Source organism: Malurus melanocephalus, unplaced genomic scaffold (assembly GCF_030028575.1).
Source record: "Malurus melanocephalus ecotype Western Australia unplaced genomic scaffold, MMel_1.1 scaffold_462, whole genome shotgun sequence".
Classification (NCBI taxonomy): Eukaryota; Metazoa; Chordata; class Aves; order Passeriformes; family Maluridae; genus Malurus; species Malurus melanocephalus.
In genome coordinates, this window is record NW_026623694.1 from 532,555 (window position 1) to 539,675 (window position 7,121).

Below are 7,121 nucleotides of genomic sequence, written 5' to 3' on the forward strand. Positions count from 1 at the left end.
ACTCCACCCTTTGCCAGAGTGGGATTTTGGGACATGATAACTCAAATAAAGTCAGTCCAGGCTCTGAGGCCACCAGAACCCACTCCTGGCAYAAGGCAGTTTTAAGACAGCTCTGTGCTCCTCTAACCTGATTTCACACCGGGGCAATTCTGAGCTCCWCTGTGCTRYATCTGCTGCCAACAGATGCTCTTGYAGGCAAGGGTCCTCRGAATGCAGGAATAACTCAACACATCACCTTCTGCCAGGACACACTGATGAGAAGGGACTGTCCAGGAAAYTTTTTAGTGGCTCTTACACTAGGAATCCAAGGCTGAACACCATGAAAATACCAGCAGCTTTAAGACTAATCTGCAAACTCAAGCAGCTAACCCAGATGTGCTGCCAAAGGCCCTCCATGTCTGACAAGTGAGACTATATTATAAGCAGTCTTTATGAAGACTGCTTGAATTCATCTGCAGAGTTCTTTGGTCTCTCAGTTTCATAGAAAAAAAATCATCTCCTTTATATTATAGCACGCTCAGAAATCCACTTTCAGCACAGAAGCAAATACTGACTTACACTCATGCTGTCTCAAGTAGGTGCTTGCCTTTTTATAAACAAATTCACCTGCAGTGACTATAAAGCAGTAAGAAGGCTCCCAGGGAATGCTATACATGCTGGTGTGTTTTAGGAAAGTGATASAGATTTTGGAGATTAGAGGGTAATGAAATGAAGAGAAGTAAYTCCTCATCTAAATCTTCAAAGGAAAATACTACAGAGAAAAAAATATGGATAGACTCCAGCCTTATAGTAATTCCCTTCCATTCTGCATTTGGCATCAAGTTCTTTCTGATTTCTTTACTCAGGCATATTTTCCCTCAGGGAAAATTCATTACAGTTAGAACACTGYCCATGATTTCATAATACGTATTTATGGAGTTAATCACACTCGCATCTCTCACAGCGTCTGTTGCTGTGCTTTGGTAAATTCCTAATTATCCCAGCAGGAGAGAATGCCAATCCTGAGCCCTCCTGCAGTGAGCTGCCATGGTTCATATCCAAGGGAAGGAGATGTTCTTTAGGTGTGATCAACACAGSCTGCAGAGGGCAATTTGCAGTGTCCAGCAGAACTCCCCTTGCATATTCATCTCCCAAATCTTTYCCTGTCTCTGCCTGCTAGATTTCCTCTCAAGGAAAGCAGGGGAGACTTACTGTGATAAGAACTATCATCAATCCACCTTCCATTTTAATTACTGACCATGATGGCAAAGTACTTAATTGGCCACACAAAGCCGCAGCTGAAGGCTTTAGCCCCACTCTTCCCTTTCCACTGAACTGCTGTGACTCAGTAAGGCTACACAGGCAAAAATCTGGCTCAAACTGAGCTAATTCAAATTAAAGAAGTAAGAAATCCCAGCATAGCAGCACTTCTCAGCAGACTCCAGTTTTTTTTTTCCCACAGGTCTCTCTGTTTGTCCTTCCAACATGCATAAACTTGCCTCTTGATGTGGATGCTGCAGYTCAGAAACAGCACTTTGCCTGCACAGAGAGCTCAGGGCATTTCTAATTAGAGCCGCTGCACCAGCATYGTGTGTTTTAAAATACTGTTGTAATAAATCCTGCAGCTGCAGATTCAATATTTCACAAAGGCAGGCATGACCTTGTAGACAGAGTCTGAGGGGGAAATTTGCTCTTAATTGAGTTCTGTAATAAAGCATTTCAGCATGCAAGCTGGATGTGATCTTTCAGTCCCATCTCGACTATGAATGGGAACAATTCAGYATGCAGAATTCTTTGATTTTAAGCAACATGTTTCTAGTAAGAATTCCTTTAGACTTTCTCCAGTCTTAAGCAACACTTTACAGATTCTGGTTCTACATGGAACCCCATCTTCAGAAGACAAATAGAAATCTTACATTTCAAAGACAGCAGACTGGGGAGCTCAGAATGGTAATTTGTACCATGACAATAACTGAGACTAAGGTACATGGCACAAATAGCCAACACCTATCCACAAACAAGAAGGCCCTGCCTTAAACAATTGAAAATGCAATAAAAAGAAGAATTAAGCACTCTTGGGAACTTCTGAGAGTCACTACACTGAATCTTTTTAGTCCTTGATGAGAACTTGAGCCAAGTTTGTTTTGTCTGGAAACACAGCAAAGAGGTTCAAGACAACAGATCATGGAAGAGAAGTAAATACGGAGCCATACCCACATTGCAACAGGGAGATATTGTAGGTTACAGAGGTGTTGCACAAACATCCCCAAAAGCATAACCCACGTTGGTGGAAGCTAAAGGCCCTGAACCAGAACTCTGCTGCTATGCCTYAATCTTAGGCAGTGAGATTTGTGGAATTTCCAGTCATTCTCACAATCTGTCATTCTCACAAGGATGAAGTGCTGGCCCAGGTATGAAGAAGGGACAAAGGAAACACAGTGGTGCTGACCTGAGAATACAACACCCATATTCATATTCACCTTTGCAGTGAGCAAAGCTTCAAGGCGAGAGAGAGGTTCTTCTTGTTTAAAAAAACCAAATTTAGACATCCAAATGCATATCAAAGAACCCRAATATCTAACCTCAATTTAGGGTGCTGCTGCCACTCCCTTTTAAATTCCCCAGAAGCTGTGACATACTCACACTTGTGAATTTAGGCATTTATGTAACCAAACAGGAACTAAAGACTAAAAGCCTTCACCCTGAAATGTGTTTCTAAACAAAACAACAGCCCTCTCTGCCTTATGGCTTTTTTTCCCTAAATGATCAAATTACCAATGTTATCCTCCATCACTCACTCAGGGTTCAGGCTCAAGCAAATTGCAAAGGATGTACAAAGCAGCTATTACAGGGACCTGCCAGCAATAGCAAATCAATCAGTGTGCAACAGCAAAATCAATCCTGCCTTTGCCCAGCTAATGCATGCCACCTTGGAGGTCAGTTTTTAAATACTGTGCCATCTTTAGGTTCTGCAATAAAAGGAGAAAGCACTGGAACTGCCAGCGACCACGTTCCAGGAAGCTTTCTGCAAGAATTATTCAGAARTGAAGTATCTGGTGTGGTCCCCAGKRARCACAAATASCCTGAYCACCTGGAGGAGCTCAAACCCACAAAACAACACCTGGGAGAACTTAGATCTCTGTAAAGAGCCACATTTTAAAACTTGTGCACCTTGATTTAGCAAAACAATGAGACTTGATCAGCAATCAGTAGAGAAGGACAGACACATTCAATAAGCACTTGCTCTTTCCCATGAACAGCCTTCTGAGGGAGGCCACCATAGGGGTGAAGCCTCTCTAATTTTTAGGCAGTTAAAATTGCTGCCTGAAAGATCAGCTTGCTTATCTGTGCAAAGATGAGACCAAGGCTGAAGCCCCATCAAGGACTTTTAGTGAGAACCTAGCTCAAAATCCATCCACGCTCAGCAACCTCCTCACGTACCACAAAAATCCTGAATGCTTTTACAACACAGTAAAACTTGTTTAATAGCCATGCCAGCTTTCAGACTTTCCCAGCATGCTTGACAAAACTACAAATCAACAAAGCAAGCTAGGGAGTGGCTCTAACTAAATGCCAGTTACAGCAAGAAGAAATTCAATCTGCAGGAGCAAGTAACAGCCCTTTCTTCTTCTTTTTATTTTTTTTTTGTTCCTTCTGTCTTTATGTTTAAGACTAAAATAGCCAAGATATATTTAATGCACAGAATCACTGCAGCAATGTGTACTTGATAACACCTGACATGAGAGCCTGGGCTAAGTCTCATCAGCCACAATAATTTTTACCAGACACAAATACCCCATAAGTGTGAAATGAAAACCAAAATCTCATGCACAAGTGACACAGAGAAAAGACTGTCCTGGGCTATCACAAGCCAGAAGCACAGCTGTGAAATTATTCTGGCAGACACTGACACAGCTAATAACATGATCCTTTCAATCACACACATTAGAGTCTCCATGGCATCTGTAATTTGTTAAAATTCCCAATCTGCCACTTCATTCTGAGGACACAAGGAGTAAGCAAGCCTGTGCTCTGCCTGCYTGCACATACCTTGGCTCAGCAGCAYTTTTCACATCTTTTCCAGCATTTATGCTAGGATACCTTGCAGGTATTAGGGAGCAAGCAAGGAGCAGAGTGATTTCTGTTTTTTTATACACATGAAGGGACATTTTCCAAACAGGCACGCCAGGGAAAAACAGCTTTTGTGAGATTCCACACCAACACATTCAGAAAAACAGCAATTGTGACTCAGGTGCAAMGGCAAACCACTGGAACCATTTAAATGAACTCTGCATTTCTGAAATGCCAGTTGTGCAAAACTGCTGATATTTCATTTCAATAGATATACTGCATCTGGTGTTTATGGCTTTGTGTTATTGCCAGAGAGCCCCAGGAGCTTTGGTCTGGGAGCCAGGCCAGGGTCTACCAAGTTAGTTGGACTACTGTGGATACACAAAGATCCAATATTTCTCCAATTTAAAGCTTTAGGGCAGATTTTTCAGAGACTTTTGTTTTATTTATAGCTAGCATGTGTGGAGAGAAATAAAACAGTCATTTAAAATACTGTGCCACTATATAAGCCTCTTTCTTCCAGTTTCATATTTCAGTATCTTATTTTGAAGCACAGAGAATTGAAAATGTGGTTATTTCTACRTAAACATCCATTTGTGGATAGACACAGGTTCAGCAAGGCAATGCCTCTCCATTAAGAAAGGAAAAGGCCAGATAGAATTTTGTCACAAAAGCTGGAAATGTGACACTACTTACACAGATGGTCATTGTCTCTATCACAGCCATGGAACAGTTAAGTGTTTTTCCCTCTCCCATTCCTTACGGCACAGATTCTTGTCCTTCTGTCACAGAAAGCTCTGATGTGTCAATGGAGATGTCCTAGGTATTGTGATCCTTCAAGTTTTATGGTTTTCTTCTGCTTGAAGGGATGCTCTCCATCCCTGTCTACAGAAAATCAAAAGAATTCTGGTCATGAAATAGCTTTGGGCTGCAGTCCAAWGAAAATTAAACAGAATTAGTAAAAACGAAGAGTTTCTCATCAGAGAATATTTTAAGTGTCTGCATAGAGAAAAATATTAAACAGAAGTGTGCACAACTTGATTTTGTGGGGACATGCAGGATGCTCGGCCATCTGTTGAAAATGGAAGGCTGCCAAACATCACAGAGTCACACCCTGAGTCTGCAAGCTGAGCCTACGTGGCAAATCCATACATTTCTTGTGGTGTCTGCATGCCTTTAGCCTTTCCTTTACCTTCTCCTCAGTTTTACACTTTGTTGGCTGCTAAGCATTGTTTACAAGGGCAGAATCCAATTCTGCAAAACAGCGTTGGCTGCTGCAGAGCTGCTGGAAGGATACCTGGGCTGCTCCATGCTTGAACGTTTGCAGAATTGGGGAACATGAGACAAGCAGTGTTTGGAAGATCAGGGCCCCCAGTCAGAGCCACTGCCATCAGGAAAAGGCCTAACATTGTGTAACTCAGGGAAAATCCTTCTATGTTTCATTCAGAAAAAGTAATCACAAGGGAAATACTTGAAGGCTGAACTTTTATAGGCCACCAACCTGTACTATGAATAAAAACTTGAGACTTCCATGAATATCTGWCTTAATCAAAACTCTGCCATACTTTTAATTCACAAAAACTTGYTTCTTGTGTCTAAATAGGTTAGAGTATGGGATGAGAGCTTCCCTAACTTGAAAAGTCAGGTCAGGACCAAGGGAACAATAGTAAAACAAAATTTCAGGCAATCTCACTGAAAATTTTRCCCAGATCCATCACCTTGCCCCTGTCTATAGCAGAGAACTTCATGATTATATTGGCTAAACAGTGCAAAAGGCACTATTACAGTTGTTGAGCCCAAAAGGAAATAATTTTCAGCACCTACTGGCAATTGGCAAGATAACTGATACAGACTGCACTTTTAAAAGTTCAGAAACCCATCCAACATAAATGCTGGTTTTCATAAAGTTTCCTCAAATATAAAAATTATCCTTAAACTCCTCTATAATTTCAGTTGTTTTATAATGCAGATTCCTGCTGGCATCCCCACGTTTGGAGAAGTCTATTGTCAATACCACACCACTCATCAGCTCAGAAGCCAAATGGATTTCTCAGAACTCTTGCTTGTTTAGCCATCTYTCTCTGTAGTTCTCCCAGTGGGATAGAATGAAATTAAATTCAAACTAGGCTTTAAATTATTCAGTTGGAGATAATTGAGTTTGGAAAGTTGTACCAGAGCACGATCACTGTGGGAAGAAGCTGAGCATGAGGTGGGGGAGCAGAAGTGARGTGGCCCAATGCAAGGWATCCCTGCCCATGGAAGGGAGGTTGGAACACTGTGGTCCTTAAGGTCCCTTCCCATCCAAACTATTCCATAATTGTATRTCACATTAGGTACAGAAAATGTCTCATAGTAAAAGGCACAAGCTGCTCTTTGATTCTGAGAAAATAATTTCCTGCATGCTTCAGAATGGCATCCTTTTTTTTTTTTTTTTCTCAGAAGGAATCAATCCCTAAAGGGACTGAAAAGCCTAGAGAACATATTGCCTCATTTTTAGGGGGCCTACATTTTCCAAATAAAAGAATGACATGAAGAAGTTGGGTTTACATTATTAACTTWTTGTGATTCTATGAAACCTCCAGTAACGGACAAAGCTGACTTGGCTACAATGACTGTGTTGGTGTCACCACARCTTTTCACTTCAGAGTAGCACACACAGATTTCCTTGAGGAAAAAACGGTTTTTTGGATCAGTTACACCCCGATCTCTCAAAAAACGAGCGGTTCATACCCAACTTTTAAATGGCAACACAGAACTCCCCGCTCTCTGTCGCCGCCGAGGAACATCATTCCCTTGGATTCGAGACAGAAGCAGAGCGGTTCTGTGGCATCTTTCCTCGGAAAGAAAACCCACACCCTGCCCTCGCACAGCAGAAGAAAAAAAATCCCTTCTGACTGACCCGAAAAGCAGCAAAGCCATGCGGGAACTGAGGGGAGACGCCGGGGGCTGGAACCAGCAGCGCTGAACCCCAGCGCGCCGCCCTCAGGAGCGCGCGGCCGCCCTCAGGAGCGCGCGGCCGCCCTCAGGAGCGCGCGGCCGCCCTCAGGAGCGCGCGGCCGCCCTCAGGAGCG

General features: G+C 42.5%; 1 long non-coding RNA gene across 2 annotated transcripts in view; it reads right to left on the bottom strand.

Moving 5' to 3' along the window:
• Positions 1-6,464, bottom strand: part of LOC130582095 (uncharacterized) — a 42,340-nt gene extending 35,876 nt beyond the window's left edge. For both annotated transcript variants that reach the window (XR_008966291.1, XR_008966290.1), the window contains exon 1: positions 4,747-6,464. This is a non-coding gene — a long non-coding RNA (uncharacterized LOC130582095). The remainder of the gene's footprint in view (positions 1-4,746) is intronic.
• Between the last annotated feature and the right edge of the window lie 657 nt (positions 6,465-7,121).